This window comes from Nannospalax galili, unplaced genomic scaffold, assembly GCF_000622305.1.
Source record: "Nannospalax galili isolate Female #2095 unplaced genomic scaffold, S.galili_v1.0 scaffold120, whole genome shotgun sequence".
Classification (NCBI taxonomy): domain Eukaryota; kingdom Metazoa; phylum Chordata; class Mammalia; order Rodentia; family Spalacidae; genus Nannospalax; species Nannospalax galili.
The window spans coordinates 1,535,641-1,561,590 of record NW_008350324.1 but is presented as its reverse complement, the minus strand read 5'-3'; the positions used below and the strand labels follow the sequence as shown (position 1 = coordinate 1,561,590).

The following is a 25,950-nucleotide window of genomic DNA, read 5'->3' as shown; positions in this document are numbered from 1 at the left end:
TCAATCTCTCCTTTCACCTCTGCCCCCTGGCAATGACTAATCTAGTTTTCATTCCTGTAACTTTCCTTTACAAGAATATCATAGAGATGTCATAATGTACAAACCTCTTTCTATCTAGCTTCTTTCATTTAGCATTATGCATTTCAGGGTTATCTATATTGTCACCAGTTATCAGCAGTCTGTTCCTTTCTATTGCTGTATAATATTCCTTTGTATGGATATGCCACAACTTGTTTATCCATTCACCAGATGAAAAAGATAGTATGTTTGTTTCCAGGTTGGGGCAATTACAAATAAAACTACTAGAAACATTTATATACAGGTTTTATTTGGTGTAACTATAAGTTGCCATTTCTCTTAAGTAATAGAATGGGATTGATAGGTAAATATCATGATGATATATTTACAAGAACACTGCCAAACTGCTTTCCAAGGTGACTTTTCCATGTACCTTGTTACTTCCCCCCTTTTAACCTAAGAAATATATTACCCAATACTATGTAACTGTGCAATATTTTTATGCTAGAATTGTAGATTGTACAGAAACTATTTTTTTCCAGTGTATCCTCTGTGCCCAGTACAGTGCTTGGCATGCAAACATGCCCAGAAATGTGTGTGGGATGAATGAGCCCTGCAGAGCCCCTCCCATGAGAGGAGGAGTAGATCCACACCTTTGGCCTTCAAGGGGCAGCTCTGTCTGCTGCCTGGGTATTTCCCTTTAGCACATGCTTCCTAGGTGATCCTTAGTGCTCCCTAGTCTTCTGTTTCATGTTCCCCAGTCTCTCACTTTCAAGACGTGGCTGCACAAAAGCACTGCGTATCGATTTGCAAATTCATGTGAGTTTTTCATTAAAACAAATGCCTGGGGGTTTGAGGGTCGGCTAAGTGGTTACAAGTGCTTGCTGCTTTTGCGAAGAACCCAAGTTTGGTTCCCAGCATCCATGTCAAGCAGCTTACAATCACTTGTAACTTCAGCTCCAGGGGATCTGACACCCTCTTCTAGCCTCCACAGGTACCTGCACTCACACACACACACACACACACACACACACACACACACACACACAAATGTCACGGAACATGAACAACAGTGGCTTTAATAGATGTTCACAAAAGCTGATAGCAATATTTTTTTTTCCCCACTGAGAGAAAAGAAGAGGAGACTGACTTCAGACTGCCTAGTTCACCACAGGCTAACCTGCACTTGGCACTATTAAAAAGTTTTTTGTTGGTGGTGTTTTTTTGAGACAAGGCGTAATGTAGCCCAGGCCAGCCTTGAACTTGAAATGAAGCAAGGATGGCCTTGAACTTTTCATCCTCCTGTCTCCAAGTGCCAAGATTATGGGTGTGGCTACCATGGCCAGTTTTGTAATGCTGAGGATGGAACCTAGGGCCTCCTGCATGCTGGGGAAGCACTCTACCCACTGTGCCACATCCCCAACTCTCAGGCATTATTAAAGGGGATAAAGATCAACTTTAAGCTTCTGTGGTTCTCAGGGTAAGCAAACCAAAGCCTCCTTGATCTTCACACATGGATACAGTCTCCAGAGAAGATTCCAGAAACAGACAAAGGGGATCACCAAACTCTCCTTTTAATAAGGATAAAAAAATATAAATATAAAACCCCAAACAAATCTACTGTCTCTTATCTTCTCATCTGATAAATAAATGGACATTTTATACCTTTGAAAAACTAAAAGCAAATGCTGAGAATAAAAGAAAACCAATGATAATACATTCAGACTTTCTGTTATTATGATTTCACTGTGAATTGGGGGACAAATGCCACGTGGGTCTTACGGACTGCCTTGGATGGGAGCCTAGCTTATACCAGCAGGCCTGCCTAGGTGACCCAAGAGGCTCTAAATGAAAACAAAAGGTAGTTGAAGAGGGGAATGAAGCTGAGCAGGGCTAGAAATGAAAGCCTTGCAATTAGCTAATTGGGCCCAGTTCTTCTGGATGGGCCTTATCTCCCCCACTGTGCACAAAGCTCCTCTCCACATCAAAGACCACCGTGCGCCTAGAGAATTGGAAGTGATGTTTATGGAGTGTGCTTTGAAGATGGAAAGTACTGTTTAAATGCTAAGTATTATTATTATTACTTTAAATTTTAAATCTTTTTTTTGGTGGGAATTTTTAATGTGTTTGTAATTCTTCTGTCTTGCTGGAGCAGGCCATGTGGCCAGGGCTAACTTGAGGCAGAAGCCCCCTGTGTACCTTGGCAGCCAGGAACCTGGCTCACTACTGTGTCCTTTCCGATTGTTTTCTGGGAAGATGAGTGCTGTCAATCAGAGGCTGTCAGTTTATGTAAGAACATGTCTTGGGGATCTAATTGAAATACAGTATCTTTCCAGGCAGAGTTGATGGAGTTATCACATTACAGATTTTATTTGACTCCGCATCTCAATTCATTCCTTTGTATAGTTTCCAGTTTTCTTCATAAAACAGAAATTAGACACAGTCTTGACATTAGAATTTCACGAAGAAGCAATCAAATCCAAATTACTTCGAAGAAGGAAAGGACTATAAAAAGTGACTAAACAAAATGAAAGGGGAAAAGAACCCTTCTGGAAGGCCCTAGTTCATGAATTAATTTTGCTATTTGGTCCTTGGGACAAATCCAACTTAATTTGAAAGGTTGTAAGACACGAGGAAAAGCTTCTGAGACTGTGGCTCAGGGAAAAATAGTGTCAAGTTTGAAAGTTTTTATTTACTTTTCTTTCCTCCTCCTTCTCCCGGTTCCTCCTCTATCCTCCCTCTTCTTCCTCCTCCTGCCTCTCCTCCTTCCTCTTCTTTTCCCTTCTCCACCTCCCTCCTCTTCCTCCTCCCTTCTCTCCTCCCTCCTCCTCCTCCTCCTCCCTTCTCTCCTCCCTCCTCTTCCTCCTCCCTTCTCTCCTCCTTCCTCTTCTTTTCCCTTCTCCTCCTCCCTTCTCTCCCTTCCCTTCTCCCCCTCCCTTCTCTCCCCCCTCTTCCCCCCTCCCTTCCCCCCCCCCCCCCCCGCCTTCTTTCTCCTCCTTGTCGTCCTCTTCTGTTTTGCATAGAACTCAGACAGGGTACTGGTCAGTGTCCCCTGTTTCCCCTGGCCCAGCCAGTCACTTTCTCTTTCATGTGTCCACCATGTACTAAGAGAAGTTTCTTTTCAAACATTGGTGGGGGCATTTTTTAAATTAAAAAATCATCAAAGCTTAAATGAATTGCCTGACATAAAACTTGGATCCAACCTGGAACAGAGGCCTTGGGCCTTTTCAATTTCCTATGGTAACCAAAGACCAAACTGTGTTTTCAAAAGCGGCTCTAGTAATGAAATACACACGAGGTGTCAAGTTACTAAATGGCTTTTAGCCTCTTGAAACTCAAGTAAAGGAAAATCTCATTAATCTGAACTGTGCTAATAATGGAATTTGTTATAATTCGACCTGGCTAAACTGCACTCTACCACGGGCTAACCCAGGAAGACAAGCTGACCAGAGAGCAGCCATGCCGGAAGCCTGCCAGGAAATGCCTTGTGTCTAAGAGAGGTTGTCTAAGGCTTTTAGCCCTTACTTTCCTAAATAAATTCCTGCCAAATCCAGATGAGTTTTCAGTGTTGGTCAGAGCAAAAGAGAAACACCACCAGGGAGCTCTTTCTTTGTCAAGCCCTTTGTACTGGAAAGGAAAGAAGGTGCTTCTGGCACTTGCGATCCAAGTTGTCTTTGGCTGCGGAGTGAGTTTGAAGCCAGCCTGGGCTGTATGAGAAAGGAGAGAGGGAGAGGGAGAAGGCGAGGGAGGGATGGAGGGAAGAGGGAGAGGGAGAGGGAAAGAAAGGAAGAGAAAGAAGAAAAGAAAAGTTCTTTTGGGGTGGGGCTGGGGAGGGAGATCAGTCTGTAAAATGCTTTCTGTGTGAGCATGGGGACTTCATGTCATTCTCCAAAACTGGTCAAAAGCCGGATACAACAGGGCGGGGGAGGTGAACACAGGAGTGCTCAGGCCAGCCAGTCCAGCCCAACTGAAAATCTCTAGGTTTAGTGAGAGACCCTTCTCAAAATATTAAGGTAAAGAGTGATTACAGAAGACACCCCACATCAATCCCTGGGCTCCACATGCATACACAAACACAGACACATATATGCACATTTAATACACCCCCCCAAAAAGCTTATTTTTAAGGTTTCTAATGAGCTCCTTTAACCCAGACAGACTTCTGCCCTTCACAGCAGCAGTTATGAATGAACAAGATTGCTCTGATGCAGAAGAAACTGTAATTACAACCATTAAGGAGGGGATGAACTGCAGGTAAGGACTTCTTCCCACTCATATGCATTGAACTGAGCCAAGAACTTTCTGGTTGCTTCTCACTGTGCCTGGTAACCAGGAAGTCCTAGCCTGTGGCCATGTTGGCTGTTAAGGTAAGTCAGACAAAGTCCTGAACATCTTGGTATCATTGGCATCAAGAGGTTAAAGATGGTCAAAGGAGGACAGAATAGGTTTAAATAAATGAGCTGATGACAGCTGAGCACTTTAGGAGGCATTGTGGATGGAGGGGTGGAGGGGTAGATGGATGGTTGGATGGATGGAGGCTGAATTAATAAATGGGTAGATGGAGAATGGATGAAAGGCTGGAAGTGCTCATGTTATCTAGGTATCAAAGTGATTTTTCTCTCCTCTCCTGCAATTTGCTGCCCAGTCAAGGACTATGGCAGGACACATTAGAGAGCCACAAAATGAGAATGGTCCAGTCTTGTGGCGAGTGTGGCAGCCAGCTGAGGATCCTGGGGATTCTTAGGGGAATCCCCAAGGTTGTAGAGAGCCTAAGGGAGGAGCTCAAGTGACTAGATCTATGTGGGGAAGCTGGGAAATGCATGGAGCCGCTGTGTGCCTGCCAAACCCATTCAGAAGGCCTGCTGATTAAGAGGGGTACCTTGACTCCATGGTGGTTGGGTTTGGTTTTCCAACTATAGAGTCATCAACAGATAGCATTGTACAGGTGCCCAGACTCCAACGCTTCCTCTCAGTTGAAGGAAATCGCTCAAATTCCTACAATTTCACACACTGCATGTGTGTGCTTTTATGTGTGTGGGGGTGGTGTGTGTATGTGTTTGGAAGTGTGTATGGACATCTGTGCAAGTGAGTACAGTGGCTGGACAACCTCAAGCATCAGCCTCAGACATCATTCACTTCCTTTGATATGGGGTCTCTTATTGATCTGGAGCTCCCCAAGTAGACTAGGCTGTCTGACTAGAGAGCCCCAGGGGTCCTCCTGCCTCAGCCTCCCCCAGCACTAGGATTACGAGCATGTGGTACATTTTTACCTGGGAATCCAACTCGAGTCCTCATGTTTGCACAGCAGGTGTTTTGCTGATTGACCCAGCCCACCTCCCCACTCATATTTTTTAAAAATTCAAAAGCTTGTTATTTCTCCAGATTATAAAAATATCAAAAAGTAAGTAAGCTGAAAAGAGAGCTCTCTGTAAAAATTTCAAACAATATCAAAGAATATCAACAAACAAGTACAAATGACTTGTATCATAATTTCCTCCTCTGCGATACCCAAGTGCTGATGGGTTTATAAATATGTAATTAAGCAACAGAACAGTGTGGTTAAACACTTACGTGTACCGGGCAGTAGAGACTCAGGGACAAGATTCAGTTTCAAACGCTATCCCGAGGGGCTTCATAATCTACTGCTGTAAACAAGTGGAAGGTTGCAAATATGTGTGTGTGTGTGTGTGTGTGTGTGTGTGCGCGTGTGTGTGTGTGTGTAGCATCTATGTCTAGAAATACTACCAAATATTCATCACCCTTTAGCCTTGCCTTTCTTCTACAGAGGATCTGTCTGTGCAGCTAACCGTAGATCTTTGCCTGACTCACGGAAGATTCGAGGAAGAAGCACAGCCAGCACAGCACAGCACAGCCAGCACACTGATTCACGTCAGGCGGGGCCTGGGGCAATCTGGGGTGGAGCAGAGGAGATCAAAACCAGATTGGAAGGACTGAGAGGGAAGGAGCAAGCCATGGCATGTCTGTGTGGCAGACCTACAGTCTCAGCTACTCTGGGGGCTGACAGGAGGGTCAGTTGACCCCAAGAAGGATCCTAAGTTCAAAGCCAGCCTGGACAACGTAGCCAGACAGAGGAAGAAGAAGAGGAGGAGGGAGGAAGGAAAAAGAGTTCTGTGGTGTATCTATACAACAGAATACTACACAGTCATAAAAAAGCATGAAATATTAATATACATAGTATGGAGAATCTAAGATGAATTATGCTGAAGGAAAGAAGTCAGACTGCTGTATTTTATTTCCATGTATACAAAATTCTACACAGAAACAGGTGAGTGTGTATCTGGGTTCTGGGAAATGGGATGGAAGGGATGAGAAAGGGGTATGAGAACACGTTTGGGGTGACAGTGTATTCACTGGAGTGAATAGGTTGTAAATGTGATGGCGACAGGATCCCAGGTGTATGCTGCTGAAATATCAAATTGTCCACTTTAAGTCTGTGCACATGAATATAGACCAAGTCTACTTCAATAAAGCAATAAAGTAAGTGATAGTAAATAAAGAGATGGACGGACAGGGGTGGGGGCATTTAAGGTGAAGAAAGGATATCCAATTGCAGAACTGAGTAGTTGGCTGGGGTCTGGGCAGGCTTAGGTGGGGGAGCACAAGCAGTTGGGAGGCAGAATAAGCTCTGGCAAAGCCTCCTGCCTGGCAGCTGCCTCCATGCCTGCCACCCTTCCACCCCAAAGTGAGAAAGCTCACGTTCCATCCCACTGCGGGGGCCTCCCTGTGTCCTCTCACTTCCGGCTTCCTCTGACAGCTTCTGTGAGGGCAAGTTGTCCGAGGTTAATGATGACGCAGGCCTGTCATCCCAGCAACTGGGAGGCTGAAGCAGGACAGCAAGTTCAAGGCCTGCCTAGCTTATAGAGTGAAAAAGAATACAAAACAGACTGGGGATATATGGCTTATGCCGAGCATGCATGAGGCTCTAGGGTCAGTTTCCAGTAATTTTTTTTTTCTTTTTTTTAACAGAGCATAGGGTGGGGGGATTATTTACAGAGAAGTGGGTGTCCCCCATTTGTGGCTGCACTGTAAAGTCTACACTCAACCATAGATCCTGTGACTTCCCGACAGCCACATAAAATGGTGAGAGAGGTGCCTCCTGGCATTCTTGGCTTATGTAGCCTTAGCTCCAGTTCCCAGTAATTTTAAAATAAAATAAAATAAAATAGCCCTGGGTTCATATCTCAGCTCTGACCCTTTTTAACACTGGTCATAAGGAGTGAATTCCTCTTTCTCAGCCTCAGTTTTCTCAACTGTAAAATGGGAAGGTCAGATTTATCTGCAGTAGAGTGTCTTTGACGATTCATGAAATACACAATGTGCTTGGCACACTGGCATACCGCGGGCACCATGTAAAAGCTGGTTTTACTTTTTAATATAGTAGTTAAGAGGGTAAGGGCTCAGACCCTGGAGGGGAGACCAACCCCCAACTCATGTTATTTTATGTCTGTGTAAGAGAGAGAATCAACTTTTGGGTTCACTTCCCTCCTTCCACCATATGGATTCCTGGGCTCAAGCTAAGGTCATCATCAGGCTTGCACTGCACATGCCTTTACTTGTTTCACCATCTAGTAGGCCTCCAAGCCCCAATTCAGATCCCAGTCAACCGACCTTGATTTCTCTGATGTCAATCTTGCTCTCTATTGTGCAGGGGTGGAGGGCAGTGCAAGTGGGGGGCAGTACTGGGGGGGCAGGGCGATCTGAAGAAAGTTTCAGGCAAAGATCAGTGTCTGGGTTGAGGGAGGGTTTAGGGAGGTTGGCAGGGTGGAATGCAGTCCCTGGGGCTGGTGAAGAAAGGCCCTGTTGCTCACCCTCAGTCTGCTGGGACAAGAAAGGTCAACCTTGAAATCTAGGAAGCGGGGCCTGGTGCCTGGTGGAGAAGGTTCCCATGCTTTGGGTCTTCCTTTCTTAGAGGGCACAGAGCATCCTGGCTCCATCTACCCAGGTGAGTCTGCCCCCGCCCCCAAGGCTCGAAGCTGGGGAAGGGGGTCAGTAGACATAAACTCCCACACAGAAAGGCCGCATCTCACAGGATCAGACCCCCCCATCATTGAGCCATGGGTCAGACCACGTGGGTCACCATTTCGCACACTGTAAGACCCCCACATACACCAAGCAGCAGCCTCCAGTTGCCCAGGACCTCACCCCAGGCCTTGTTCTCTGCCTTGGTACCCGGCCAGCCTCAACCCACCCCCAGCGCTAGGAATGGAACTTAGCTGGTCTCCTCTGTTCCGTGTTTTCTTAGAGAAAACTTGGCTGCCGGGAGCACGGAGAAGTTGACTGTGGTTTTCTGCAGCAGCTGGTGGTGGAGGGAGGCTGGGTGTTGGGGCTGGAGTGGATTAGGACTCTGGGAAGCCAAGAGACCCCAGAGAGTGGCACGGAGTCCCGAGCAGGGCAGCCTCTGACCCACTCCCTCTGCCAAGGGGGTATGAGTTCTGAGTGGCACTTCCCACACCTGGTCCCCAGGAGGCAGAGCCCTGGGCTGCACCCACCCTGGCCCTGTGGAATGTGCCCCTCTGGGAACGACAAAGGCTCTCACTTTTTCAAATTGGCCTGTAAATTTCCATATAGTTTTCAAGGTTTAGGAATTTATTTTATCTGGATTTAAGTCATGCTCTGCTTTGGTATGGGAAGGTGTTTCTCACTGTTTAAACAAGAAATGAAAAATACAGGCCTAGAATCAGTGAAGCTGCCTCTTGCCAGGCCCATAGGCGTTAGTCTCTGGGCCAGGTCTTCCAGATTGTTCAAAGGTTCCTGATAAAGTTGGGGCAGCCCCGATAGGGGGAGGGAGGGCCACAGGAAGGAAGCCTTCTGAGCTATCTGGAGGTTCCACCTTCCCTAGCCACCCTTTCCTCCCCAGGCCATGCCTGGAGGGCACCATCCAGAGGGCTCACCCCCTCTCTGTAGCCTGCATTGGTCAAGGAGGCAGATGACTTCAGACTTTGGATGCAACAGGGCTGGGATGACTTTGAAGTCCCCAAATTGCAGTTTTGGTCAGGATTTAAATAACTGAGATTCCAGCTTCCGTTGGCCTAGTTTGCTTTAAGAAACTCATGTGCACACGAGCACAGCACACATAATACATACACGACACATGACACACACAATATACACACTATACATAACACACAGCACATGATACAGATGACACTGTACATGCAACATTCAACACACATGACATGCACATAGCACATACAACACACAGCACATATGACATATACAACACACAGCACATTATATGTCATGCATGACATTCATACATCATACAGTATATACCCTACAACACACAACATGCATGACATATACATATACCAATACACAGAGCACAAGAAATAAACATACCACACATAGCACACAATGTGACAAAGAACAACATATGACACACATGACCTACACAGAACACACATGACATGTACTCTGAGCATGCATGACTTACATAGTATACAACACATGACACACAATACATGACATATGCACAACACACAATACAGTACTCAATATAACACACAGTACACATGACATGTATACAGTACACAACACATGACACAGACAACACGACATGTGCAACATATATATGATATATACAACACACATCAGATACAACACACACCTAACAGACATACACATTCATGTATTTCTTTTTGTGTTTTGAGGCAGGGTCTCACTAAGTAGCCCAGGCTGGCCTCAGATCAGCAGTTGTCTGCCTCAGCCTCCCACACTAGAATCACAGGTCTGCATTGCATGCTTAGAGCGCTCTCTCTCTCTCTCTCTCTCTCTCTCTCTCTCTCTCTCTCTCCTTCCTTTTCTCTCCCTGTCTCCCGCCCTCTTGCACTTCCTTTCTTCTTTCTCCCTGGGTCTCACATAGCGCAGGCTGGCATCAGACTCACTATGTAGCTGAGGATGACCTTGAATTCCTGGCCCTTCTGTCTCTTACTTCCTGAGTGCTGAGATTACCACAGAGCCTGGTAATGGCTGGGATGGAACCCAGGGCTCCCCCATGCTAGGGAACTGCTTGACCACTCTAGCCCTACACTCTAGCTCAAAGGCAAAGGTGTGCGTGCTTCATGAAGGACAACCAGAAGTAGAAAAGCACCAACAAAAGGGAGCAGAGAGCTGAAAGTCACTCAACCTCTTGGCTGAGATTGTTCTAGTACTTTCCCTCTGGTCCACCAACCTACCATCAATCTCTTTATAAGACAGTATCACAAACCACATCCAACTTTGCTGTCTGCATTTGCAGTTACAGAGTGCAGACCTTTTCCCATCTTTGTAGAGTGTGCCTTATATTTTATGAAGATAATAATATTGAATATGACTTTCTAGGCAGAGGTGAAGAACTAACCTTCCTGGCCAGGGGCTCTGAGTTCAAATGTCAACCTGTTCATCTTTAGTGGCCTCTTCAGGCAGGTCAATGAATCTTCAGGGAGCTGGAGTTTCTTCACCTGTAAAATGAGAATAACATTTCATCTTCAAGGCGAGGGGTGCAGTCAGAACAAATAAAATTGTACATAGAGAAAAGCGGAGAAAGACCCAGTCCTGTAGTAAGTGTTAAGTCAATCAGAGCTCTGGTTCCTGTGCATTGGGAGTGATCTGTGGTGGGCATTTGCCCGTGTTCCCTCCTCCAAGCTGTCATGCACAGCTTTGTCTCTAAATCAGAACTTTGGGCTTCGTAGCATTTGTTGCACTCTAAGCAATGTGTTGAGTTTTCAACTTCTCTCTTCCCCCAAGAAGCCCCGCCAGAACTGGCAGTCTGTAATATGCAAAAATCCACCCAAAATGGAAGAGGGGGACATTTGCACAAGCTGGGTAGTGTCTACAGAATTAGAAAGCACGGTTGGACTAATTTTAGTGCAGAAACATTGGAAAGACTGGGAATAAAGCCCCTTCGGGGAAATGGGAGGCTCGAGAGTGGCAGGGTGGCTTTGGGGCTTTTTGCCCAAGGTGTGGTTGCTGTTCCCATCTCCAGACAGGAGCCAGGTGGCGGGGGAAGGGTTAAATGTCCCCAGGTTGGAGGCCCCAGGGAGGTGGGCTCACTGCTTCCACATTGCCTTGGTTTTCCCAGCTATCTGCTTTCCTTTGTCTTGCCACAGATAATTTGGCTGCGACACCAGGCTCGCTGGCATTCTGTCCCCTGGGACTTGTGAGGGGCGCGGGCCTCTGTGATTGGCCTCACGTGGGCAGACGGCACACAAACTCACTTTGTATCTGGGGAGCCGAGCGGGGGCCCAGCTCTCTTTCGTCGCAGCCAATCAAGCCGAGCCTGAGAATTTATGAGATGAGGGCGAAGCACTTTGAAGAAAGGCGGCCTTGTCTCTAGCCCTGGCCGTGGCCCTGCGGTGCGCGTGGGGAGGTGGGGAGGGGTGAGCACGCGAGAAGGGCCGGCGCCCGGGGGATGGATGGGGACAGAAATGAATCTGAGAAACCAGGGTCAAAAGTCTTTCTGGGAACAGGAAAGAAAGCCGAGAAGGGGGCTCTACTTCTCACAGGTGTGTGCTCACAATGGGGGCGCCGTGGCCCTTCCCCTTCCGAGGATCGATCGGGGGCAGGGGGAAGGCGGTGTCCACTCTAGCTGGGCTCCCAACCTCTCCTCCTCCAAGGGAGAATGAGGGGAGCAATCTGAAGGGTAAAGACACTTCTAGAAGCAATCCTGGGCCACCAGCAAGCTGACAGCAGAGCTTTACCTGGACTCTCAACCCCTCTGAGCCTCAGTTGCCCCTTCTGTGAGGCTTAGTCACCACACCCTTCAGGCTGTGTGAAAGATCATATATGACCACTCCACCTAGTGCCTGGTATGCAGTAAATGCTCAATAAGTGCAGGCTGTTTTATTTATTTATTTTTTAAATTTTATTTATTATTTTTATTTTTATGTGTATGCGTGTATTGCCTACATGTAGGTAAGTGCACCTGTGTTGTGCAGTGCCTGTGGAGGTCAGAACAGGCTGTCAGATCCCCTGGGACTGGAGTTATGGACAGTTGTTAGCTGCCATGTGGGTGCTGGGATTTGAACCCAGGTCTTCTGCAAGAACAACTAGTGTTCTTAACTGCTAAGCCATCTCTCCAGCCTGTTTTATTATTTTTTAAAAATTTATTTATCATTTGACAATTTTGTTTCTGTTAGTAATCTGTTTCCCTCCCATCACTGTCTCTTACCTCTGTCTTGCTCCTTCTGGACCCTTCTTCCCAACAAGACCCCCTTCCCACTTCTATGTCTTTTCTAATGACTCACTGGGTTGAATCGGGGCTACTGACATGAGCTTGGTGTGAGGTTATTCACTGGAGCATTAGCAGCTTACCAGTGGCTACATCACTAAAGAAAAATGGCTGCTCCTCAGGGACTGGCGTGGCCTCTGGAGCCCCTCCCCTATCCATGCTGGAATGCCGTGTTGATCTGTGAAATCTTACACAGGTCTTATGCAGGTAGCTCACAGCTGCTAAGAGTTCAAGTGCAGTTGTCCTGTTGCATCCAGAATGTTTATTTTTTTGTTTTTTTAAAAGATGGTTTCACTATGTAGCCCAGACTGGCCTGGAACCTGGAATTGGCCTCCCACCTCAGCCTCCTGAGTGCCCAGCCTCTATAAACTATTAAAAATAGTAATTCTCACTTGGGAGGCAGGGGCAAGTCAATCTCTATGAGTTCAAGGCCAGCCTGGTCTACATAGTGAGTTCCAGGACAGCTGGGGCTACAGGGAGACCCTGCTTCAAAAAGACCCCCCCCCCCAAAAAAAAGCAATTTCTTTCTTTTTTTTTTTTTTTTTTTTTTTTTTTTTTTTAAGGAGACATTCTGTTTCTATTAAAGCCAGAAATATAGCCCATTCATCCAATCAGTCATGACCTCATTTTTTGTGATCAGGGCCTGTACTGCTCTGTGCTGATCAGGGCCTGCACTGCACTGACCAGGGCCTGTGCTACACTAAACAGGGCCTGCTATTCACTGGCCACATTAGGGGACACTTAATAATCATAGCTAACCCTTGCCTGGGGCTGATGATGTGTCAGACTCTGACTGAAGCCCTTTCCATGTGTTAATTCATAGGCTGTGACCACACAAGGTAAGGTAGATACAGATAAACAGCACAGCCGTATCACAGAGCAACTAAGACCAGCAGCTGGGATTTGAACTTAGAACTGTCCACTTCTACCATCTGTGTCATAAGTCCAAAAGTAAGGAATGGCGTGCCCATCTGGACTACTGCTGGTAGAATGTTCTGTAATGATCCACATAGTCCAGAACCACACTGCCATCATGGGGCTCAAATCATGGCTGGCATGACAACAGGATTGAACTTGAACTTGTATTCAATTTACAGTGCTTCAAAATGAATTTAAACCAGGAGTAGTGGCTTATGCCTATAGTCCCAGCACTCTGGAGGTTGAGGCAGGATGATTGCCCACAAGTTTGAGGCTAGAGTGAGGCTATACAGTAAGTTTCAGACCAGCCTGGGTTACAGAGCGAGTCTATGTCTCAAAATAAATAAGGAGAGAGAGAGAGAGAGAGAGAGAGAGAGAGAGAGGGAGAGTGTGAGAGCAGAGCGAGGGGGAGCTAGGGAGAGATCTGGCACTCGTGAGTCAGTGGGATAGAGAGAGAGAGAGAGAGAGAGAGAGAGAGACTGGGACAGCCCTTGACTCATATCTCAGGTCCTTTTAACACTGTGGTCCTGAGCAGGTGAATTCCCCTTTCTAGGCCTCAATTTTCTCATCCTAAAAATGGGAAGGTAAGCATTACCTTCAGCATTACTCTACAGTGAACAGTCTATAAGGACTCATGAAATAAGGACACAACATGCTTGGCACACTGTGTGGCACAGTGTAGGCACCTGTGGTTACAGACATACACTATCACATCTGGTTCATGTGGTGCTGGGGATCAAACATAGGGCTTCATGCATGCTAGGTAAAGCACTCTACCAACTGAACTATGTCCTCCAAGAAGATTTAAATTGGCATTCATGGTAAACACCACTGCACTAAACAAGCTCTACAGAGCTCAGAGCCTGGAAGAGGGGAGGTGGTAAGTGTAAAGCTATGGCTTGGCCAAACCCCAGGAATACAGAGAGGAAAGCAGAGACCTACCTGGTGAGCTGTGTTCTGGGGAGACGAGGCCATAGACTCCAGGAGAAAGTCATCTTTGAGATCAAAGAGAGGGTGTTGGCAAAGGGGTAGAGATGGTTGGTTTGTTTTTGCAGCCCTGAGGATTGAATCCAAGGCCTCCTGCACACAAGGCAGGTGCTCTTTCACTATGCCATGTCCCCAGCATCTATTTTTTTAAGTATACTTTTTATTTGATACAGGGTTTCACCAAGTTGTCTAGCCTGGCACTGAATTCACTCTAGCTCAGACAGGGCTTGAACTTGTGATCCCCCCTGCTCAGCCTCCAGGGTAGTTGGGATTATAGACCTGTACCACCAAACCCAACTAGGGATTTAAAAATATGTCCAATTATGTTGGATTGTACAACAGTGACTATGTTGAGCCAGTATTTTGGTGGAGACTGAAACCGCTAATCAGGACTCAGGCTTCCTCTACGTTATAACTGCAGCTCACCCCAAGGATGAAGCAGGGCTGCTATCAGGTGTGGTCTCGCTGCCCTTTCAGGCTGTGGGTTATCAGCCTGTTCCTGGCTTTTCCCATCACTTCTCCAAGGATATGAAACACCTGGAAAACAAACTTGAAAAATTCCACAGCTGGTGGGAATGCTCTATCAGGACCACATGAAGCTGGATGTCCAAGGACGGTGAACTAGCTCTCGGCAGACAAAAGCTGACTGGCAAAAATAAGGATGACGGAGCCATAATGAAAAACAGTTACCACTTATTAAGACACTCACTTTGCGCCAGCCCGGGTGTTAAGTGCTTTTGTGTATTGATCGGCTTACACAGCCCTACCATCCATTCTCTGCCTGGCTGCCGGAGGGGCCTTTTTAAGACAAACTCAAAACCAGATCATGCTGCTTAGCGGCTGAACCCCCCTCAAATGGCTTCACACCGAACTTAGCATGGAGTCAGAGTTCCTGGCGCTGCAAGGCCTGGCCCCCAGCTACCTATCCTCACTTGCTCTCCACCTCCGCACCAATTCCAGGCATAGAAGACCCCACTGTGGGGTGAGGTGCCATGTTTTTACCTGCCTCGGGGCCTTTTCATTTTCTGTTCCTCCATTTAGTAATTCAGCTTCCTATCTGAACTAGCAAAAAATACTAGTGAGCAAGTCTCCCCTCTCCCTTTCTCTCTCTCTCTTTTTCTTCCTTCCTTTTTTTGGTGGTGGTGGTAGGGTAGGGTTGAAACAGGATCTCATGTAGCCCCAAGGTAGTCTCAAACTCCTGACCTTCCTGCTTCTACCTCCTGACTGCTGGGATTACAGGTGTGTGTCACCACACCCAGTTTATACAGTGCTGGAGAGTCTCTCAGAGTGTCATCCATGCTAGGCAAGAGTCTGTCAACTGAGCTCCATCCCCAGCCACAGATGACTGCTGCATCTCCAGCCGCCAGGGCAGTAGCCCCTCAAGAAAGATTTGCTGCATGACTGAAAGCTCTTCAACTCCCCAGCCCTATTGGAAGACATCTGTCCATTTGCTCCTTGTCAGCCAGCTCTGCTGAGGCTACACCACCACCTGCAGAGGTTTCCTTCAAGATGGGGGTTCCAGGGCTGGCAAGATGGCTTAGCAAGTAAAGTGCTTGCTGCCAAGTCTATTAACCTGAGTTCAATCCCCAGGACCCACATGGTAGGAGAGAACCAACTTCTACAAGGTATCCTCTGACTTCTACATGAGCTATGGCACATACAACACATAACTAAATGTAATTTAAAAACTTTTTCTTAAAGATGGGATTTCTAGTGTTCCACTTTGCAAACCACTTTTCCTCCCCTTTATTCAGAATGTGTCCACATAACAGGAAGCCCTGCCTTTGGAACTCCCCAACTTCCTTGCCTTTTGCCTTAAGTTTTCATCCCTTATTATAAAAATGATTCTCTGGGTCTGGGGAGGTAGTTCAGTTGACAGAGTGCTTGCCCAGAATGCATGAGGTCCTGGGTTCCTTCCACAGCACTGTATAAACCAGGCCCTCGGAGGCATACACCCTCAATCCCAGCACTCGGGGAAGCGGAGGAAGGAGGATCAGAAATTGAAGGTCATCCTCAGCTGTATATTGAGTTTGAGGCCAACCTGGGCTACATGTGACCCTGTTTTTTTGTTGTTTTTTTTTCCTCCCAAAGCTTTGTAGAAAGACAGGAAAGTTTAGAAAACATGGGGAAGGTGGAGGAAGCCCCTCACAACTCCACTACCCAGAGGCAGTGCCCTTAGCTGGGCTTCTTTACAGCTAACTCTTTTCTGCTACCTTTGACACAGAACTGGGATGGTTTTCTCACAGATCACCTGCCTTCCTTTCATTAACGTTGTGTCTGAGTGTGTTCTCACACTGAAGTATCCAGCATCCTCCGTAAGCATGGAAGCTAATGGTTGCATTATATGCCCTTGCTTGGGGACTGTGATAGTTCAGTCTCAGCATCAACTTTGCTGGATTAAGAATCACCATGGAGGGGGTACAGGGAGTGGAGGGTTGCTCAGTGTTAAGAGCACTTGCTGCCCTTCCAAAGGACCTGAGTTCAGTTTCCTGAACCTATAACCACCTGTAACACCAGCACTAGGGGATCCCACCTCCTTTTTTGGCCTCAACTGGGAACTGACCTCACATGCACAAATCAACATATAGCCACACATACACATAATTTAAAATACTAAAAATAATCTTAAAGTAGAATCACCATGGTGTACATTTGTGGGTGTGTCTGTGAGGGTGTTCCTGGAAAAGTTTAACAAACAGGGAAGAGTCACCCTGAATATGGGCAGCACCATCCCATATGCTGGGGGCTTGGTCTGAATAAAAAGGAGAAAGCAAGCTGAGCCCCAGTGTTCATCTCTCTCTGCTTCCTGACATGGTATGACCAGAGCCTCACACTCCTGCGGCCATGCCGTCCCCATCATGATGGGCTGTATACCCTCGAGCTGTGAGTCAGAATAAACCTTTCCTTAAGTTGCTTTTGTCAGGTGTTTGGGCACAGCAACAAGAGAAGTAACAGATTCAAGTGCACCCCATTTTTATCCCAAGCGTTCCTCATCGGGACCATCTTTTTCTCCTCCTGTAAGTCAGCAAGGCAAAACCTGCAGTGAAAGGCAAGGAGGCGCCCATCAGATGGCTTCTGCAGAGTGATTCAGGGAGACTGTTTCCCTCCTGAGCTCAGAAAGGGCATGCCTGTACTTCATCACAGTAATTATTGCTATTATTCCATCATTTCCTGAGTTCACAGCACAGTCATGCATCACTTAAGGATGGGACATGCTCTGGGAAATGTATCACTGGGCTGTGCTGTCACTGAATGTCACAGTGACTTCCACAAATCTGGATGGCACAGCCTGCACATGGTTTAGATGAGATAGGCCGCCATCTATTTGGTAGCTCTGTTTGCAGCATGTGACTGAATATGGAAATTGTGGACATCCTCATGAAAATCAGGAGTTATACCTAGATGTTGTCACCCTAAGCACAGTTTTGAGGTCATGTTTACTCACAGTCAAATCTCTTTGGTTCCCTGGTCACCCACACCCTCAGTCACCAATGCTTCCTGTGACTTGGTGGCCTACATTGTCTCTTCATTGTAGCCGGGAGGCCAGGGAGAAAAGAGCCCAGAGTGAAGGTCAGAAATCCAGGGCTTGGTCTGGGGTGTGGCTCAGTAGGTAGAGGCTTGCCTAGCACTCACAAAGTCTTGACTTCCATCCCCAGCACTGCCTACACAGACACGGTGCTGCACACATCTAATCCCAGCCCTTGGGAGGTGGAGGCAGAAGGATCATAAATTCAAGGTTATCCTGGACTACATAGCAAGTTCAAGGCCATCTTGGCATGCATGAGACCTTCTCTTTAAAAAGGAAGGAAGGGAGGAAGGGAGGGAGGGAGGGAGGGACAGAGGGAGGAAGGAAGGAAGGAAGGAACGAACGAACGAACGAACGAAGGAATGAAGGAAGGAAGGAAGGAACGAAGGAAGGGAAAAAATTGAATAATAGAGCCCAGGGCTCAGCCACTGACCTTGAACCTGATACTTTTCATTGTCCCTATTTCAGAGAACTAAGGAGGTCATGAAGAATCAGACAGGAGGGTGTACAGCAGCTCAAAAGTGCTATAAAGTTATCTGAGATTCTTACTATCTAATGAGTGTCACAGTGGCTGTTTAAAATGACTCTGAAGGTCAGCAGAGCCCCCAGCTTCTCGGGCTGACTTAGTATAAGGTGACACATATAAACTGGATTTGCAGACAAGCTGTTGAGGGAATGCCCTGAGGAGATGAGGGAGTGGGTGTGGCCTACCCAGCATCCCTGCCCCACTTCCTCCATCCTATCATAATCCCTGAGCCAGGTAAACACTCCCCCAGTGGGACTCAAGGCACCTGACTCCCTGTCAACCCTAGAAGTGGGTCTGATAGTTCAAGGGATAGCCCCACCCCTCACTAAGTGATTGGCTCAGCAAAAGGCTTGAGAACCATTCTGAACAATGTGATGGATAAAGTTGCATGAGACAAAAGGACCTGTGGGCTACTGCCAAGTACCCCTGGCAGAGACCCTTCTGCGCCCTCCAGAGGCTGGCACCTTGTGGTGCTGCAACCATCTAGCAAAGATGAGGCCAATGTGGACAGCGGAATTTCAGAGAGAGGAAGTGTTGGCAATAACATTAACAGCAGCAAAGCTCTATCAGCTTCAGAACTTGCCAGGAGAGGTTGGAGATATAGCTCAGTTGGTAGAGTGTTTGGGAAGTGTGCACTAAGCTTTGAGCTCAATTCTCGGAAATTGCATAAAAATCAGGTGAGACATGCCTGTAATCCCAGCATTCAAGAGGTAGGTAGACACAGGACAATCAGAAGTTCTTAGTGTGTTGGAGGCAAGCATGGGCTACATGAGACCTTTTCACAAATGAAAGGACTTACCAGGTACCATTTTCAATGGACTCCAGTGTTCTTTTATGTATGATAGGGTCATATCTAGATAAATAAATTGTAAATTGACAAAATCCACAAATGGAAAACACATTTAATACCATTAACCTACCTATAGCTTGACCTCTCCAACTTTAAAGATTTAGTGTTTATTTTTAAATTATGTATATGTGTATCTCTGTGTGGGTATGAACATGTGAAAGGTACCTGCAGAGGCCAGAAGAGGGTGTCAGATCCCCAGGAGCTGGAATTACAGGTGGTTGTGAGTCAACTGATGTGGGTGCTAGGAACCGAACTCAGATCCTAGGCAAGAGCAGTATGATTCTTAACTCCCGAGCCGTTTTTCCAAACCACCCCCCCACCCCCGCAATTGGGCTTTAAAAATTCTTGGAGGCCTTACCCTAGTCTACAGCTGGGCTAAATCATCCCTCATGAAGCTCATTTGGGAATGAAACTGAGTCTGTCTCTCAAAGTGAAAAGCAGAGCCCTTGTTTATAATGGGGACACCCTCACCCATGGTAAGACCAAGTGTCTTAAGTTCAAAGAGGAACAAGAAATTGCTGGGCATGGTGGTGCACCCCTGTAATCCCAGCCCTCTGGAGACTGAGGCAGGAATCATGAGTTCCAGGCCGTTCTGAACTCTGGCACCTGTTTTGTTCTTGTGGTTTGGGTCCTGGGTTGAACCCAGGGGTTTATTCACAGCAGGCAAGTATACCACCACTGAGTTACAAGCCCTGTCTCCTTTTTCCACTTTTTATTTGAAATGGGGTCTCACCAAGATACCCAGGCTTCCTTGAACTCACTCTGTAGGTCAGGCAGGGCTTAAACTTGCATGTTGTTAGCTGCCATGTGTGTGCTGGGATTCAAACCTGGGTCTTCTGCAAGAACGGTCAGTGTTCTCAATCCACTGAGCCATCTCTCCAGCTCTACATTTACCATTACTAAAGTTACCTGGAGCCTACATTTTTGTCCTTTGCACACAAGTGTCCTGACTAGTGCCAGGAGAAATCATGGATGAAAAGGTGTCAGCAGAAGGCTGGATGGAGCTCTGTGGTGCGTGTGGGAGATCAGGCTTCCATCCCCAGCAGGAAGAGGAATAGCTCTGAGAGGTTAGGTGGGCTTTCGGCTGCTTGGACCACTTTTATTTTGTCCTTGCTTAGAGAATAGAATCATTCTCCAGACACCTCAAGTTTCTACAAGATCTTCCCTTTAAAGGGGATTAGAAGGGAAATCCTATTTCAGAGCCACTGCTGCTTTTGGCAATGGGCAACACTGGCCTGATGAGAAATTACACTTGCTAATGATATACCTCGAGTTGGGCTGAGACTAGCAAGCACTCCTGGTAATAGGCTGTCTCAGGAACTCTGGGCCAGCGCATCCCTCGCTTGGCCACAGCCCATGTGGAAAATCAATTTCCTCTAAATGTTTGAAGAATGACATGGGAGGGGCTGATGTCTTTTCCCTCTGCTGGAGTCGATCCTGGAGAAAGCGAACCTATAAAATGAATGAAAATAGCTGTGGTGAAGGGAAGCAGGGCTGGGGGGCCAGAGCTAAGCAAAGGCTCAGCACATTTCAGTTCTAACTCTTTTGTTGTCCGAAGGCCAGAGACAATATACATTTGTGTCCCAAACTGAAGTGTTATTAAAATGCCCCAGAACAGAAAACGTTTGATTTGAACCCAGCAATTTCACTTCTCATCCCCCACAGAAAAACTCCCATGAGGACAGGAGTATATGCGAACAGGGTGTTCCTCGGAGCCTGGTTTGTGACGTGAAGAGTTGGAGGAAAGATAATGATCTGACAAGAAGGGGCTGGTTAAGTAAATGGTGATATATCCATGTTCTGTAGCCATTAAAAAGAACGAGATAAGTCTGTGTGTGTTGGAATGGAAAGATTGCCCTGATACGGCATTGAGTGGAAAAAGCAGGCTGCAAACCAAGACAGAGAGCATGAATTCAATTTTGCAAAAGAATACAAACACTTAAAACTTCAAAAGTAATAAGTGGACTGGCAAGATGGCTCAGTGAGTAAAGGTGCTTGCTGCTAAGCTGGACAACAACCTGGGTTCAATTCCTGGGACCCACATGGTAGAGGGAGAGAGCCAACTCTTGCAGGTTCTCCTCTGACCTCCATACATGCAAACATGCATACACACACACACACACACACACACAGAGGACATAAGTCTTTAAAAATATTCTTATAGATAGATGTTTATATTTGATTAGAGAAAGGTCTGGAAGGATGCACACCAGGATGTAGATGTCAGTGTCTTATCTCCAGGGTAGGAGCTGTACAGCTGAGAAATAGTTTTTTAAAGGATTTATTTTTATTTTATGTATATATGTTCTACCTGCTTATATGTATATGTACCATGTGCATGCCTGTTGTTTACAGAGGCTGGAAGAGGATATCAGATTCCTAGAAACTGGTGTTATGGATGATTGTGAGCTATCGTGGGTTCTGGGAACTGGACCAGGGTCCTCTGCAAGAGTAGCCAGTGCTCTTAACCACTGAGCCATGTCTTGAGGCACTATTTTTATTTATTTATTTAATTTTTTGAGACAGGGCTCAATGTAGCCTGGGGTCACTTCAAACTTGCTACCTACCTGAGATTGATCTTGAACTCCTGCTCCTCCTGTCTCTGCCTCCCAAGTGCTAGGGTTACAGGCGGGCACCCCCACCCCAGTTTATTTAGGTTTTTTGCAAGGATGTATGGCTTAGTCAATGAAAAGGAAGGTAAAGAAACAACCTTTCTAGTTTATCAAAATAGCACTGTGCTAGTTATGTTATGGTTTTTCTTTTTAGTGCTAGGTATTAAAACCCTGGGCCTCAGGCACATTGTACAAGTGTTCTAGCACTAAGCCACATGCCCAGCCCCAACATGCCAACATTGTGCGTATGTGTGTATGTGCACTTGTGTGTTCATGTGCATGGAAGACAGAGATCAACCTCTGGTGTTGTCCTTGGGTACCTTCCATCTTACTTTTTGAGACAGGGTCTCTCATTGGAACCTGGGGCTCACCAGTTAGGCTAGGCTGACTGGCCAGTGAGCCCCAAGGATCTGCCTATCTCTGTGCCTGCATAGCTGGGATTACAGACACATGCTACCATGCTGGCTTTTTATGTGGGTGCTGGGGCTCGAACTAAGATTCTTATGCTTCCATGACAAGGACTTTACAAACTGAGCATCCCCTCATCTCTATGACATCTTTTAACCTTAATTTATGATTATAGTGTGTGTATATGAGTGTATTGTGATGTGTGGAGGCCAGAGGACCAGTTTTCAGGCGCTGGTTCTCTGCTTCCACTGTGAGTCCAACTTCTTTGACTCACTGAGTCACCTCACCAGCCCCCATGCCATATTTCCAAGGCCACTAAGGAGGAACCTCAATTCTACAATCGCCAGTTTAGCCACATTTGTGAGTCTGCTACCCAGCCTGATACCTCTTCCTAGGCAACAGTTGCCACCAAGGTCTTTCATCATTTGCTGACCTGCCTCTTATAGCAGTACCAAATCAAACCATCCTGGTGCTGTGGCCAGACTTTAAACATTTACCTTCTAGCATTAAAAAAAAAATTGAAACTCACGAAACAGGGCTGGTGAGATGGCTTAGTGGGTAAAGGCACTTGCTGTGCAAGCCTGACAACCACAGTTCAATCCCCAGGACCCAAGTAGAAGAAAGGAAAGAACTGACTCCCAAAAAGTTGTCCTCTGATCCCCACATGTGTGCTGTGGCACACTGGCAAGCACACATCCCCACACAATAATAAAACCCATAAAACATACAATGCACCGATTCAACATGAGCAACTCAGAGATACTGAGTGCTACGAAGGTTGAGCAACCATCTGCAATATCTGGTTCCAGAAAATTCTCATCACCTTCAACAGAAACCTCATAACTATTAAGGAGGTGGTCCTTAACCCCCTCCTCCCCTCACTCCTGGAAGCTCCTTTCCTACTTTCTGCCACCATGGACATTTCACAAATGCAGATGGAATCATATATGTGAACTTTTGTGTCCAACTTCTCTCACTGAGCATAATGTCCTTGGTTTTTTTTTCGGAGGGGGCGGGTGTTTTAAGACAGGGTTTCCCTGTGGCCCCAGATGGTCCCAGAACTCACTGTGTTGACCAGGCTGGGCTCAATCTCACAGAGATTCATCTGCCTCTGCCTCCTAAGTGTGACCACACCGGATGAGCAGAATGAGTTCAAGACTCATTCATGTTGGAGCGTGTGTAGTGGTTCATTCCTTTTTATGGCTGAAACTAATATTCTGTCATAAGGATATATCACAGTTTGTTCATTCAGTGGATGGTGGACATTGTGAATGTCATCCTTTAGATCTTATGAATGATGCTGCTTACCAGCATTCCTACATATTTTGTTGAAACACTTGTTAAATTCTTTGGGGGTAGATATATGTGAAACTATGAGGGCTGTACAGAAATTACATGTTTTTTTAGCTGGGCATGGTCATGCACACCTTTAATCCCAGCACTTGGGAGGCAGAGGCAGGCAGATCTCTGAGTTTGAGGCCAGCCTGGTCTACATAGCTAGTTCCAGGCCAGCTAGAGATGCAGAGTGAGGCCCTGTCTCAAAACAACAACAACCAAAAAAGAAAACAAAATAATTCTTTTGAGGCAGAATCTTACTATATACCAGAGGAATGGTTTCAAACATTATAGAGCCCAGGTTGGCCTTGAACTTGCCATCTTCCTGCCTCAGTGCTGGGAATTACAGGATTGTGCCACCACGTTTGGCTAAGATTAGTATTTCAAAGCCCAGAAGGCTGGACTGCTGGCTGTCCTGTGAGGAGGAAAACTTCCTTGAGCTTTTCTGTTTTGTCTCTTGAATAGAGGCAGTTCATGTACAGGTAGAGAGAATTACTACGCAATTTCTTATCTGTACTTAAAAAAATAATCTGTTAGCTGGGCATGGTGGCACATGCCTTTAATCCCAGCACTTGGGAGGCAGAGGCAGAGGCAGGAGGAACTCTGTGAGTTCAAGGCTAGCCTGGTCTACATAGTGAGATCCAGGCCAGCTTGGGATATAGGGAGCAGGGAGACCCTGTCTCAAAAAGACCAAAATAATAATAATAAAAATCATCTGTTGAGATCCACTTCTTGTAGAATATTTCAAATATTTCTAAGGCATGAGCACTTGGGGGAACTGTTAATCAAAATATGTTAATTAGGTGATTAATTCTAGGTTTCTCATGAATGTTTCCCCATCTATTACACTGTAGGAGCCTCAGGTTCTGACTAATCCAAACACAGTGAGCTCTAATCCTGATGGGGCAAGCGCAGACCAGGTGTACTGGCGCTCTGAAACAAGCTTTTGCTGAAGGGTAGACTGTGAAAAACAGCATATCTTATGGTGAGTTTAATTTACTATCAGTAAACTTAGGAGTTTGGTTGTTTTGGGTCTGTAGGACCTGAGTTGAAGTTTCAACTATGTCAATAACTAACTTATCTTGTAAAAGCTACCTAGCCCCTCTGAGTTTCCTTCTGTATAATAAAGGATTGATTATAGGATGTACTTTACAGGAGTACATCTATACATCATTCCACTCATCCATCCATCCATCTATCTATTCACTTACCATCCATAAATCTGCCTACTTATTCATCCATCCATCCACCCATCCATCCAGCCAATAAACATTTATTATTCACCTATGCCACGCTACAGTCTACTCTCAGTGCTGAGCCCAGACACGCTGTCTTTTCGAGGAGAGATGAGCAGTAAACATAACAAACAATCAAAGGCATAGTTAGATGCTGAGTTATTGCTGTTTTGTTTTGAGACAGGTAGTCCCAGCTGGTCTGAGACTCCCAAGTGCTGGGATTACAACATGAGCATCCACACCTGGATGATGCTGGTGTTTTAAGAAAGAAGCAACAGGAGAATTGAAGGAAGGCCTGAATCTTAAACACTGTGATCAGCTCAGATCCACTAAGTGGGTGACATTTGAACAGACTTGAAGAGAGTATAGGTCATGTGGATATTTAAAGAGAAGTCCAGGAAGTGCAAAGGCCCTCAGGCAGGAACACCATGTTTGTGGAAATTCGAGGAGCCTGGTGGGCGTGGACCACAGTGCAAGGGGGAAAAGTAGAAGCCGGTCCCTGGGTCAGGAAGGGATTTGGATTTGACTTGCAGACACATGGGGAACCCATGGAGCTTGTGTCCTCTGCTGACTTTCACATCAAAGGCATCAGTCAGTCTGCCACCACAGACAGGGGCAGCAGCAGGCAGCCCAGTGGGGAACTTACCATAGTCATTCAGGTGAGGAAAGATGGAGCTTGGACCAGGGCGGTAGTGTGGAGGTGCTGAGTTCATTCTGCAGGTGGAGCCTGCACAAGTTCTATGGGGAGGGCTCAGCTAGTTGGAGTGTGGATCACCTGGGAAAATGGCAGCCCTGATTATCCTCAAGTCAGCTAGTGTACATTCCCCTGCAGGAGCTGACCAGGAGCGGGAAAGGAAAATGAACAAGGGGAAAGGTGCCTGTGGGGTTTGCAGGGGCTTGGAAAAAGGCCACTGAAGGGAATGGGCTTTGCCACAGTGGAGACAAAGTCTCTGCAGCAGCTAGGGCCCTGGGAACTCAATGAAAACCTCCTCTTTTAACCCCAGATTGAGACCCTTATGGGCCCAGCCTGTCTGCTCACTGCAAAAGCTGCTGTCATGTGTATCTGGGAAGCAAAGGCCGTAAAAAAAATTTTGTTTCTGGATTCCCCGGCTTTTGGAAATATTTATTGACAATATCACTGCAGCACAGGTCTTTCTTTCTTTCTTTCTTTCTTTCTTTCTTTCTTTCTTTCTTTCTTTCTTTCTTTCTTCTTTCTTTCTTTTTCTTTCCTTTCTTTCCCTTCCTTCCTTCCTTCCTTCCTTCCTTACTTCTTTCCTTCCTCTCTTCCTTACTTCCTTCGTTCCTT

General features: G+C 46.4%; 1 long non-coding RNA gene across 5 annotated transcripts in view; it reads left to right on the top strand.

The window, feature by feature from the left end:
• Positions 1-5,976: 5,976 nt before the first annotated feature.
• The window catches only part of LOC115072777, a 35,838-nt gene continuing 15,864 nt past the window's right edge, over positions 5,977-25,950 (top strand). For 4 of the 5 annotated variants that reach the window (XR_003851790.1, XR_003851793.1, XR_003851789.1 and 1 more), the window contains exons 1-2: positions 5,977-6,304; positions 24,264-24,394. This is a non-coding gene — a long non-coding RNA (uncharacterized LOC115072777). Of the gene's footprint in view, positions 6,305-20,719; positions 20,839-24,263; positions 24,395-25,950 lie in introns of all 5 variants that reach the window. The other variant, XR_003851792.1, reaches the window with a different exon arrangement.